We start from the raw sequence: 14,707 nt of genomic DNA, 5'->3' as shown, positions 1-14,707 counted from the left end.
CTTTCCTTCCCTGCTCAATCCAGTCCTGTTACTTTCTCCAATTGTGGATGACACTCTTTTTAAAAAGCCTTACCCTAAGGAATCATGTCATTATCACCCCACTCCGGTGGCTTCATTTCTGGATGCCACATTTTAAGGTTGCATGACTTGTGGAAAAGAACAGAATCATGAATAGCCCCCGAAAAGCACGTGCTAAAAATTGAAGAAACTGGGGACGTTTAACTTGGGGAGGGAATGAACATATGTGGATCTTTAAAAATCTGTCATCAAGTTGATTATAGTCAATTCAAAAGAACAAGAATAAGCAGGAAAGCACTGAAAAAGAAGAGCAATGAAGGGTACAGGGAGGGCAGACTATATAATTAATTCATGTACCCTCGTCCAAGCCCAAGAATACATAGAGATTGTGGGACAGAATAGAGAATCCAGAAACAGAACCAACTGGACACTTGGGGTACAATAAAAGTTAGTTTGGGGAAAATAGACTTTCTAATAAGTAGCGTTACCACATGGAAAATTATAAAATTGGATTTTTCTCTACTTATTCAAAAGATAAACTACAAATGGATAAGAAACATGAATGTAAAAATAGAAAATAAACAAGTACTAGAAAATATTGGGTGAAATTTTCTATGTATTATGAGTGGGCAAAACCTGCCTCATTGAAAAAATCTTTCCTGGCTGTATCTAAACCTGCTACACACACACACACACACACACACACACACACACACACACACACAGTTTGACAATGACAACCTGAGAAAAAATATTTGCAACCTATTATTGTCCAAAGAATCATGTTCCTGAAATATAAAGAACATTATAAATAAAATGGCCAGCAAACCTATACAAAAATGGGCTGAAGAAATAAACAGATCTCAGGAAAAGAAATGCAAATAGCTGTAACATATGGAAACATGCTCTGCTTAGCTCATAATGAACAAAATACAAATTAAACCACACCAAGATACCATTTCTCACTTGCATTGGCAAGATCCAAACGTTTGACCACATACTCAGTAGGTGAGAGAATGTGGGGGAATACAAATTCTCAGATAAGTATACAAAATGATACAACCCTTATGAATGAGATTTGGCAACATCTCCCAAAACTGCTTATATATTTACCTATTAACTCAACAATCGCACTTTTTTTTTTTTAACTTTTTCAGTGCTGGGGAAGGGTATCTAGGGCAAGTGCTCTACTGCTGAGCTATAGTCCCCCAGCCCTAACTTCTAAAGATACTGGGAATACAACAACAAATGTTTAAAACTTGTATTTACAAAACTATGTTATTCAAGCATTAATTATAATAATACAAGATGGTCACAAAAGGCTGAAACAACCGTCATCAATGAAAGTTGTTGAATAAACCAAAGAAGAAAGAAAATAATTTTAAATACTGCTAAGAGCTGGTTTCCAGAATATATATTTTTAAAATGAAGTAGAGAAAAATATTTGTAGAATACTAATTGTATCTTAGAAAGTGAAAAAAGATGAGTATATTATTTCTTATAGCTTTGAGGTAAAATTGACATGCAATAAATTACATGTATTTAAAGTGTGCAATTTGATAAATTTTAACATGAAATTATGAAATCACCATTATAATCAAGATAATATACACATCCTTTACTTCCAAAAATATTCTCATTCTCTAGGTAATTCTGCCCTTTGTCACCCTTCCTTCTTGCCCCCCACTTTCCCATTCCTCCAGCAAAATGTCTATCTTAATAGATTGCTTTGTATTCCTCAAGTTTTATGTGTATGGGATAATGTATTTTCTATGGCTTCTCTTATTCAGCATAATTTGAGATTCATCTACATCAGTTTATCTATCATCTATTTTTATTGCTGAGTAGCATTTCATTATATGTACATACCACAATTTGTCTATCATCTATTGATAGACATTTGGATTTTTTTCCAGTTTGGGGCTTTTACAAATATAAAATTCCTCCTATTGCTATATAACTTATCTTTTCTTTGGAAAAGAATGGTTGGATATGACTGGTATATGTTTACCTTTTTAAGAAGGTGATTCTACCACTTTATATCCCCACCAGCTGTGTACCCATCCAGTTCCTCCATCTCCAACCACTCAGCACAATTGTCTTTAATATTAGATATTTAATAAGTGTGTAGTGGTAACTCTTATGCTTCAAAATTGCATTTCCCTGATAATTATGTCAAGCATTTTTAATGTCTTTATTTACTATCTGTTTATCTTCTTTGATGAAGTGTTATTTTACAGGACTATATTTTTTCTAATGAGTTCTAAGAGTTCTTCATATATTCTTGATGCAAGTCTTGATAAATGCTTTACAGTAATTTCCTCCCAGCTTGTGTTTTGTCTATTTCATTCACTTCAAAGTGTATTTTGAATTACAGAGGTTTTAGTTTGATGAATCCCACATTGTCAAATCCTTTTTAATGCTTTTGTTGTCAAATTTAAGAAATCTTTGCCAAACCTAAGTTCAACAAAAATTTTTCTCTTATTTTTTTCCTAGAGGTTTTGTAGTTTTGAGTTTAATATTTAAGTCTGTGAGTTAATTCAGGTGTCTAATGCAAGGCATGGATCAATATTTTGCATATAAATATGCAGTAATTTCAGTACCATTTGCTGAAAAACTTCCCATTCTCTACTTGTCTTTCCATCTTTGTCAATGACTGTTGCCATATATATTGTGTATCTATCTCTGAATTCTTGGCTCTGTTCCAATGTTTTGTCTGCAATCCTGATTACTGTAGCTTTAGAATATTTTTTTTTCTTTTTTTCCTCTTCGTATGGTACTAGGGATTGAACACAGGACCTTGCATATGCTAGGCAAGTGCTCTACCACTGAGCTACATCCCCAGGCCTAGATTAAGTCTTGAAGCCACGTATTCTAGTCTGTTGCAATCAGCTTGTCATTTTCTACAAAACTCTGCAGGAATTTTGATTGGAATAATGTTGACTCTGGTGATTAAACTGGGATGAATGGACACCTTAGTCTTCTGACTCATAAATTAGGTATATCTCTCCATTTAGGTTCTCTTTAATTTTTATCAGCAATATTTTATAGTTTTTAATATATACATTTTAGTTTTTGCCACGTTTATGTTTAAATACTTCATATTTTTATTCTATTGTACATGGAAATCTTTAAAATTTCAATTTCTAATTATTCATTGTTAATATATAGAAAATATAATTGCTTTTAGATGTAAATTTTATCTGTCAACCTTACAATAGCTTTTTTCTAGATCATACCAGATTGTATCTATATATATTCATGTTATCTGAAAATAAAGAGAATTTTATTTCTTTCTTTCCAATCTGAGTGCATTTTATTTCTTTTTCTTGCCTTAGTATACTAGCTATTTCCTTACTGCACCCCAGTACAATGCTAAATAGATGTAATGAGAGTGGACATCTCTGTTTGGTTTCTGATCTTGGGGAAAAGTATTCAATTATCAACCATTAAGTATGAGGTTAGCTGCATTTTTTCAGAGGATATTTTAAGCTCCCTTCTATTCCTAGTTTGTTATTTGTTTTTCTACATCAATAATAAATGCTGAGGGGCTGGGGTTGATACTCAGTGGTAGAGCACTTGCCTAGCATGTGTGAGGCAATGGGTTCGATTCTCAGCACCACATATAAATAAGTGAATAAAATAAAAGTCAATCAAAATCTAAAAAAAAATTTTAAATAATAATCAGGGCTGATTTTTTTTTACATGTCGATGGGATTTATTGTCACCTACTTGTACATGCACACAAAATAACAATATAATTTGGCCAATATTACTCCCCAACATTTCCCCCCTCTGCTATATTTTTTAAATGCTTGTTTTGTATCTCTTGAGCTAAACAAGAGTATGGGATATGTGTATGGAATAATGTATTTTCTATGGCTTCTCTTATTCAGCTTTTAGGTACATCGATGTGGTAAATTTCATTGATTTTCAAATGTTAAATAAATTTTGGATTCTTGACATAAATCCCCATCATCAGTCTAGTTTTTGTCTATGATGTATTTTCCTTTTACATATTGTTGTATTCGACTTAAATTTTTGTTTAGAATTTCTGTACAGATTCATTGGAGATCTCTTGAGAGGTATGTGATTTTCTTTTCTTGTTATATCTTTGTCTTGGTTTGGTGTAGTGATAACACTGGCTTCATAGGAGAAATATTTCCTTGCTTTAATATTCTACAAGGGTTTAGTATTACTAATACTATTAGGAATTAGTATCATTTCTTCCTTACAGGAATTGGATCACCAATAAAGCTATCTGGGTCTTATATTTTTTCTTTGTAGAAAGGTTTTTACCTATACCTTCAATTTCTTTAATAGTCAACAAGGTTTATGAAGTTGTCTGTTTTTCTTGAGTGAACTTTTGCAATTTGTGGCTTAAATAGAATTTCTTCATTTCATCTAAATTGTCAAGTTAATTAACATAAACTGTTCATAATATCCCCATTATCAGTCTAGTATCTGTGAAATCTGTAGTTATATCCCTTCTCTGATTGCGGATATTGGTAATCTGTGTCTCCTCTTTTATTTCCCTCACTAGATGTTGATCAATTTTATTCATCTTAAAGAACTAGCTTTGGGTTTCATTGATTTTCTCTTATTTTCCTTTTTTAAAATTTTACTGACTTATAGTCTTTATTATATCTTTTTTTCTTGCTTACTTGGAGATTAACTTATTTTTCCTTTTCTAGTTTCTCATAGTAGGAACTAAAGTCAATGACTGGAGACTTCTTTTTTAATAAAGCTATCTTGGGCCTGGTAGTGCTATAAATTTTCCAATAACGCTTTAGTGACATTGCACAAATGGATATGTTGTTTTCAGTTTTATTGAACTCAAAATATGAATTTCTTCTTTGATTTATTTGACTCAAAAATTATTTAGCAGTGGGGGCTAAGGTTGTAGCTCAGTGGTAAAGTGCTTGCCTCACATGTGTGAGGCACTGGGTTCGATCCCCAGCACCACATAAAAATAAATGTACTGTGTTGTTCATTTATATATATATATATAGCAGTCTGGCACTAAAGTTTTCAAATATTTGAGAAATTTCCAGATTTTTCCATTATTGATTTCTCATTTTATTGTGTTCAGAGAACAAGCTTTGCCTGACTTTGAATACTTTTATATTTACTGATAATTTTTTTAAGATCCAGAATACAGTTTATCTTGGTAAATGTTCCATGTGCACTAAGCTCCTTGGGAGTTTTCTATAAACGTCAATTAATTTCAAATGGATGGATTGATTATGTCATTCACACTTTCTACAATCTTACTTTTATTTTTCATTTTCTGCCAATTGCTGAGGAGAGGATATTAAAATCTCTAAATGTAATCTATAGGATTCATCATTTTCCTCATAATTCTATCAATTTTTATACTTCATGTATTTTGAAGGTCTAATATTAAAAGTACAAGCATTTAAGTTTATTATATAATCTTGACTGATTCCTTTATCATTAGGAAATAACTTTCTTGAGTCCCGATGATATATTTTGCCCCACAACCTCTTTTGGTTTAATGTAGCTACTCCAGATTTCCTTTCACTAGTGTTTAACATGAGATACCTTTTTCAATCATTCTAATTTTGACTTCTTTGTGTCTATTTACAGTGTTACTCCCTTAGACATCTATTTGGGTCTTGCTTCTTTAGGCAATATGACAATCTCTGTTTTTAATTGATGTATTTAGATACTTTCCACTTAATAGGATTACTGCTGTGCATAGGTGTAAGCTTAATATAATCTTCTATTTGTTCCTTCTGTTCTTTGTTCTTTTTCTTTTCTTTCTGTCTTCTTTTGCAGAAATACCACTATCGGTATTTTTAGTGATTCCTCTATTGGCTTATTAAGCTATAACTCTGTTTTCTAATCTTAGTGCTTCAGGGTTTAGAATGTACATCTTTAATTTGTCACAATATACCTTCAGATGATACTGTATTACTTCACATATTCAATAAGAACGTTACAATAATTACTACCCTTCTGAGATTTATACTGTTGTCATGTATTTTACTTTACATGTTTTCTAAATCCCATACTACACTAATGTTTGTCTTTAAACAGTCAATGACTTTTTAAAATGTTCAAATAAGAAAAATTATTTTAAATATTTATGCACACAGTTACCATTTTCAGTGTTCTTTACTCCTTTATTCCATTATTTCCATCTGCTGTCTTGGTGCAAGTGTAGGGTGAATTCTTTCAGCTTGTATGTCAGTACAAGTCTTCATTTTAGAAAGATATTATCGGCCAACATTATTACTCTTCAAATATATTAAAGGTATCACTCCACTATATTCTCTTATGCCTAATTTCTGACAAGAAATCTGATGTCATCCTTAGTTCTTCTCTACATAAATGTTTTCTCTAACTGCTAAGATTGCTCTTTATCACTGGTTTTGAGCAATTTATTTATGATATAATATACCTTGATATAGCTTTATTCATGCTTTTTGTACTCTAGTTCCTTTTAATATCTTGGATCTGCAGATGTACAGTTTTCACAAATTTTTGAAAATTTTTGGCCATCATTTCTTAAAATATTTTTCTGAATACCTCTCAACGCTCAACTTGAAACTGTCCCACAGCTCACTGATGCTCTGGTTCACTTTTCTTTAACAGAAGAAATTTTCCCTGTGTTTCATTTGGGGTACTTCTCCTGTTATGTCCTCAAGTTCACTAACAATTTCATCACAAATGCTTATTCTGACATTAATCCCATCCACTGTGTTTATCATATATTTTCAACTCTAGAAGTCTGATTTTCTTAAAATGTATCTTCTATATCTCTTTTTACCTTTTTAACACACGAAATATTGTAGTAATAACTTTTTAAAAAATGCCATTACCTCATTCTAACATCTCCGGCAGTTCTCGGTTGGCTTTGATTGGATGATTCTTCTCCTCATCATTGTGGATTGTATTTTTCTTGCTTCTTTGCATGCCTGGTAAGCTTTGATTCGATGCCATACATTACAAATTACTATTCTTAATATTTTGTATACAATTAAATTACTGGAAACAATTTGATTCTCTTGGGTCTGAATATTTGCTAGGTATTACATAAATTGTAATAGTCAGTCCGAGGTAACGCCCTTCTGATTATTCTACCCAACTTCCTTAGATAGTTTTTTCCAGGTGCTATTCTGGTCCCTGTGTTAGGACCTGTTCCTTCTAATCACTTAAGATTGTTTCTCTGACTTGCTAAGCAGTTTCATCACACTTATGTGCAGATCAATACCCTGCTGAACACTCAGAGAGCCTTTCACAGATTTCCAGAATTGTCTCTCAATGTAGCAACCTTCTTTTGGTACTCCACCCTGTGAATTCTAGTCACTTCGGTTTTCCTGGAATCTCAGCACCATCTCTCAATTCATGGTATCCTCTGGTTCTGCCTGACTTCCCCTTCTTTGTCATGGCTTGGGAATCTCTTAACATAGTAAAAGCTGGGACAACTAAAGAGCTCACAGCATTTGTTCCTTATGTTTCCAGAATCATTCTTTGTTGCTTGATCTTCAATGTTGCTGGATCTTCAAATTTTATCTGTTTGTGGGTTTTTTTTTCATATTTATTTTAGTTGTTTCAGTTGGGAAGGTGAAGCCAGTACCTATATAAAGCTATCATAGCTAGATGTAAAAATCATTTGCTTTTCTTTTTCTTTTTATGGTGCTGGGGATTGAACACATGGCCTCATGTATGGTAGGCAAGTGCTCTACCACTGAGCTACATATCCCTTTTCTCATTTGCTTATTTTTTTAATAACAGAATACATAATGAAATAAATTTTAAAAGTTAACTATAAAAGAGAGTAACATCAGGGTAGACAGAACTGGGACAAAAGCTAGAATTCTTTCAAAATCAGGCAGGAGAATCACAAGTTCAAAGCTAGCCTCAGCAACTTAGCAAGTCCCTACGCAATTTAGTGAGAACTATCTCTAATTAAAAAATAAAGAGGCTAGGTATGTGGCTCAGTGGATAGGAGCCCTGGGTTCAATCACCAGTACTAGAAAACAGAAACAACTTATTTTTACAAATTAACTTTGGCTCTTCTAAATATTTAAATAATTGTAAAATAAACAAAAAAATCTTTATAAAGTAATACCTAAATATTGAAAGCAAAAATGAAACAACCTGTGACATCAAGTTGGTGACAAACCACAGAAATGAATTAGTTCAAACATACCTTAGTGGGATATAGCTTAAAGACAAGAGAATTTCATTTCAGGAATACATTCCTGAAAGTATTTTAAATAACATAAATATAGTCTTGTGTTGCTTAATGATGGGAATAAATTCTGAGAAACACATCTTAGGCAATTTCAGCATGTAAACATCATTGAGCATACTTATACAAACCTAGAAAATATAGCCATTTCCACACGTAGGTATTCATATATGGTATATCATCGCTTTGGGGATAAAAACCTATAAGATATTATTATACTGAATTCTGTAGACAATTGTAACATTGTAAATGTTTATATATCTAAACATATCAAAACACAAAAAAGATATTAAAAATACTAGGTGACAAGAATTTTTTAGCTCCATTATTATGCACTAATGACCAAAATGTCATTAAGTGGCACAAGACTGTAAACAATTATACTGATGTCATTGAAAACTGGAACTCCAACATCAGAGAAAGAAAACACAAATCTAAGATAGATGAAGTGAAGTAAAATCTCTCCTGAATTTTCATGGGAATTATCTAAATGACATGATGAAAAATCCCCACATATTTCTGAGCTTTGTTCACTAAAAAGGCCTACAAATGACAGTCAATTTGAGCAATAAGCAATCCTAGTACTTGGAATGTAGCCTCTAAATATCATTTCCTATTGAAAGGAACCAAAGTTCTTTTAGAGAAATAGTTCCTTCAAGGTCTGGACAGGGAATGTTTAAGATGAACTTGGAATATCTCATAGTTCAAAAGCAAGGGAAATAGGTAACAATGACCACTAGGTGGTGGCAAAGGGTCCCAGGAGCCAAGATAAAGAGGCTTCTACAAGGCAAAAGGGGGAGAAATTGAGCATCAGGTAAGAACAATTACTATTCCTAACTGGATTAAACACACCAAATATTTTTAAATGCATGACGTCATATTGACTCTTAAATAAAAGTTAAAAAGATTTCAAAAGCCCCTTTGGGTATCATTTGATAATGCTAGAATACCACCTTACTATTCTGAAAAGTAATGAAGAAAAGGAATCAAATGTTTATCTCCTGCCTTAACTATACAAACCAAATATCTGTGTAAAGAATAATCAATCATAGCCAGGCGTCGTGGCACACACTTGTAATCCCAGTAGTTCGGGAGGCTGAGGAGGGAAGATAGCAAGTTCAAAGTCAGCCTCAGCAAAAGCGAATTGCTAAGCAACTCAGTGAGACCCTGTATATAAATAAAATACAAAATAAGGCTGGGGATATGGCTCACTAGCCAAGTGCCCCTGAGTTTAATCCCCAGTACAAAAAAAAAAAAAAGAAAGAAAGAAAGAATAATCAATCATAATTTTTTATTTGTATAGGCATCCCAGCCTTTAAATGAAGAAAGAAAAATCCCAGCAACTCAGACCATTGCTATTTTGCAACCTGTAATATATTAGCAAATCTCACCAAGGTCACTGTTGACTAGTAGTCAACATCAAAGGAGAGGACATGCAGATGTCAATGCAATATTTTATTAAGTTTTCATAAGAAACAGAATTGAACCTAAACCTGACTACCAATTTCCAAGAAATATAAAGCAACAGAGAAAGGCTGAGGTTGTTAGCTCAGCACTTGCCTAGAATGCATGGAGCCCGAGGTTCAATCCCCAACACCACCAAACAAACAAACAAAAAAAAAAGGCAATAGAGAAAACAGGTTAAATTGTTGTACCAGGGGGATGTCATTTATTCACCAAAGCTACAATATATCCTAGAAGTCCCACAAACATATTTTTTCAATTATCGCAAAAAGTTACAACAAAAGGATAAATCAATAGAGAGTAACTTATATGAGACTTGTTCTCCCACTGAAAGCAACCAGAAAGTTGGAATATATATATATATATATATATATATATATATATATATATATTGTTTTTTGGTATCAGGGATTAAACTCAGAAGCACTTGATCACTGAGCCACATCCCCAGTCTCAGCCCCATTTTGTATTTTATTTAGAGACAGGGTCTCACTGAGTTACTTAGCACCTCACTTTTGGCTTTGAACTCATGATCCTCCTGTCTCAGCCTCCTGAGCCACTAGGATTAAGGCATGTGCCACCATGCCCAGTCAAAATATATTTTTAAAGAGCTATTTTTCAGATAGAAAGCCACAAGGGACATGCAACTGTCACCCCTAAGAGCAGGAGAACAAATAGATGAGCATTTCACCTGGAGGCAACCTCTAGACCTCAGTTTGGGAAGGGGAACCCAAATAGGGCATAACAGTCTCACTGAGGAGAGAGAGACCAGAGTTCCAGGAGATTAAGCAGCCAAAAATATGTAGAGAAAACTACCAGAAAGATGGGAGCCACAAAGAAAGAGAGTTCCAGAAATCTGCATGGAGGTGGTCTTCAGTTTGGGGCTACATTCTAAGCAGTACCTGCGAGGGCCAAGAACAACTATAAGCTAACCAATCCCACAGTTGGCACTGAGCTGGGAGAAGTCTGGATTCCAGCTAGCCAGAGAGAGTTGACATACAAAAACAGTATGGTCAACAAGCTCATGAAGAAGTATTTGATCCAGGCATCATGGCACATGTCTGTAATCCCAGCAACTCAGAAGGTTGAGGCAGGAGGATCCCAAGTTTGAGGCTGGCAACTTATCAAGGGCCTAAGCAAGTTAGTGAGACCCTATCTCAAAAGAAAAAAAAAGTTCACTCAATATCATTAATTATCAGGAAATAAACTCACAAAGACATACCCACTAGAATGGCCCAAGTGCTAGTGAAGATGAAGTCAAGTGGAAGTCTCCTAAATTGCTGGTGGAAGTATAAAATGATTGTGGTCATTTTTTAGCATGGCTTGACAGTATCACATAAGATAAAAACATACATTAAACGTAGGAGGCAATTGCACTCCTAGATATAAATGAGTCCATTTATAGTGGCATATATATGAAATAGTACTGTAGGAAAAATGAATCTATAGTTTAAAAAAAAAAGTTATCAGTGGTTGCCTGGAACAGGTGGTGAAGGAACTCACTGGGAAGGATCCCAAGGAAACCCCTTTTCTAGTGAAAAAACTGTTCTATATCTTGATTATGGTAGTTTTTACATGGGTATCTACATTTGTTAAAACTCAGAGTGTGCTTGCTTTGGCAGCACATATACTAAAATTGGAACAATACAGAAAAAATTAGCATGGTCCCTGAGCAAGGATGACACCCACATTTGTGAAGCATTCCATAGTTTTGTGGAACCAACCCTTCAACAGATGAATGGATAAAGAAACTGTGGTACATATATGAAATGGAATATTACTTATAGCCTTAAAAGAGAAAAAAATTACGGCATCTGCGGGTGAATGGGAATATCAGGTTAAGGGAAGTAAGCCAATCCCAAAAACCAAAAGCTGTATGTTCTCTCTGAAAGTGGATGCTGACCCATAATGGGGGTAAGGTGGGTGGTAAGAGGCATGGAAAGAATGGAGGAACTTTGACTGGGCAAAGGGGAGGTAGGACAGGTGACGGGGCATAGGGATAGGAAAGATGGTGGAATGAGATGAACCTTATTACCCGAGGTACATGTAGGAATACAAATGTGTTGTGTACAACTAGGAAAAGTTTTGTTCCATTTATATACAATGAATCGAAATGCATTCTGCTATCATGTATAACCAATTAGAACAAATTAAAAAAAAACTCACTGATATTAGCTATCAAGGAATTACTGTTAAGTTGGGTGATGGCCCGTGGGTTCATTATACTACTCTCTGTGCTTTTCTTTAAAGCTTTTCTAATTAAATTTATTTTTTAACTAGTACATAGAAACAAACATTATAATTATTGAAGTAGGTAACATGACATTTTGATGCATGATTACACTATGTAACATTTAAATCAGTTAAATATATCTACCTCGTCAAACATCATTTCTCTATGGTAAAACTTTCACAACCTTTTCTTCTAGTATTCTAAAATGTACAGTATGTTATGGTTACCTATAGTCCCCTACTATTCTCTCTGCTCTTATTTGAAAGTTTCCATGATAAAAATACTAAAAATAATTTTTAAATTAAGATATAACTTCAAATATTTAAAGGATTTCTATATAGAAAAGAATTCAGTTTTATAGAGGAAATCATGTGGAGGAAAATTTGGAGTCAATACAAGGATGAACTAGACAACAGAAGAACATATAGCCTTGTAAGAGAGTGACTCATGCTAGGAAATACTGGTGTACAGGCCTCATAACTACTCGTCAGGGCCACAGTAAAGAAAATAACAGCAATGAGTGAGAAACTAGACTAACAGCCTTCCAAGGTTTCTTCTAACACTAAGATTCTACTAAGATTCCATTGATCAATGAACCTGATTGGTGCACATCTCCCAAACACATCAGAGCCTATTACTCTCCAGTCCTATCAGATATCATACTACTTGTTTAAGATTTTACATTGATTTGTTCATAATTTTTGCATATATTTGTTAAGTCCTTTTCTTAAGGCTTTCAAAAATCACAATCATGCCTTACACCTGTTAGACTCTTTTAGTCCTCACACAATGTCCTGTACATACTGGGCCATCAAAATGCCTTTTTGAAATCTCCTTTCAAATCAGTCTTTTAACATTGTGCCTCTTCTTTGCCACTCACGTCTATGTCTTACCTATCACCGTACAATCACTGACACACCTGCACCACATTCGTGTCCCCTGACCTAGACCTAGAGGAGGGCTCTGTGCATACCTAAAAATATGAATAAAGAAATCCTTTCCATATCGTGAGGCTGTTAACTTTCCAAGTGATGCTGATTCATTCTGATAATCAAATTATGACTGTGGAAGACTGCTTTAATCACTGGAAATATCATTATTCTAACTGCCTGGCTTGTACATACTCCTTACCCAGGTGGCTGCCACCATCATGAACAAACATGGAGCCAACTGAAAAATGATTTGTTTCTCCCCACCACATCTTTTCCACCCTGGTGGTCTTTCCTCCCCAGGTATTCATTGATTTATACCACCTTCTGACTGCCTACATGAGAATTAGGGGGTGCGTAGGGGTAAAACCCTTCAAAATGCCAGACACCTCACCAGACATTTTACCTTGTCAAATCATTTAATTCTTATGATTGGAGTAAGCATTATCTACATTTTTCAGATGAGGAAAACTTTTTTCAAAAGTTTACTTATTTGCCCAAACTTCTAAATGATAACCTTGGGATTTGAAACCACATCTACCTGGCTTCAAAATCTATACATTTTACAAGGAAAACAACAACATCATCTTTCATACACAAGCCTTGAAATAACACAATCTACAGGAAACAACTTCAGTTGAGGAGGATTACTGTCACAAAGGCCCTAGGACCTCCAACCTCTAAAAGCTTTCTCATTCCTATAATTAAATTCTAAAAGTCCAATATCAACAAACACCAATGGGGGGGAGGTAAGTCCTAAAATGCTTAGATAAGCTTCTAGACAGATTAAATGTCTTGTTTGAATCATGATTTTCTTTAGAAAGATCAGCCTTAAGTGACTCTAAGAAACAGATCTAACCTAATTCCTTTTCATTCTTAAAACTTTCTAAGGATCCCCACTATTAATGGTCTAATGCTACTTTGGCTCATGACTTCAGTTAAGATTTGCTGGCCTCTCCAACAGGCCCATCCCCCTCCAACTTCACACTTTACAACACCAACTATTCACATTCTCCTGCCCTCCCCAAATATCCTTTCTTCATGTTTCCATTTCTCTGAACACATTTCTTCTGACTGCCAGCTTCCCCCACCACCCCAGCCTGTCTAATCAACAACAAACCACATGTCGGACTCCTGTTTGCCCTTTGCCTGTGCTTCAAACACATCTCAACCACTTTCTGACCTTATTGATCACCCTTCCAACCATAATAAATGCATTTATGGACAATAATGTTCTACCATCGAATAAATACCTCTCTTTCTGTCATTATCTTACTGTGTTTCAAGTGAATGCTGTTATCTCCCTGCCAGAATGAAAGGTTCTGAGGGGAAGAACCAAGTTTTTATAGGTGTGCAAATGTCCAGCCTTGGTAGACAGCAAATCTTCCTCATGTGCTAAACCAAGTAGCCATTAAAGCCACACCCCTATGGCTTTTGTTTCAGGAGCTATCTACTCAAAGGATCAGGAGTAATTTTCATAAAGACATTTTAAGTTCTTCACTTCATGACCAGAAGCCACTTAAAAACTAATAAATAATCAACATTCTAATTGAAGAAACTATGTCAAACTTACCATCTTAGACAAATAAAGCAAGAATGAATGTAACAAGAAAAGTATGGTGGTGGCATCTTCTGGCTCTTCCACCTTTATCTCTAGTTGGTTTTCTGTATCAGCAGCATCAACAGGAGTACCTTCTGTTATAAGTAGCTCTAAAATTGAAAGGGGAAATGGCTATTTTATTTTATGCTATAGAATAAGAATTGTCTCTCTTCAGTTTCAATATTCATCGAGTGTTTCACTAAATATATGAGTCACAGTGCCTGGAATATTTGGCTCTC

The 14,707-nt window shown here is 34.4% G+C and overlaps 1 non-coding gene across 1 annotated transcript; it reads left to right on the top strand.

Annotated features, from left to right (window-relative positions):
* Positions 1-11,312: 11,312 nt before the first annotated feature.
* Positions 11,313-11,419, top strand: LOC144372596 (U6 spliceosomal RNA). Its single transcript, XR_013432558.1, has one exon. It is a non-coding gene; the product is annotated as a U6 spliceosomal RNA (small nuclear RNA).
* The last annotated feature ends 3,288 nt before the right edge of the window (positions 11,420-14,707 follow it).

This window comes from Ictidomys tridecemlineatus, unplaced genomic scaffold (assembly GCF_052094955.1).
Source record: "Ictidomys tridecemlineatus isolate mIctTri1 unplaced genomic scaffold, mIctTri1.hap1 Scaffold_135, whole genome shotgun sequence".
In the NCBI taxonomy this organism is placed as follows: Eukaryota; Metazoa; Chordata; class Mammalia; order Rodentia; family Sciuridae; genus Ictidomys; species Ictidomys tridecemlineatus.
Note: the sequence above shows the minus strand (reverse complement) of the source record. Positions and strands in the feature narration are given on the sequence as shown.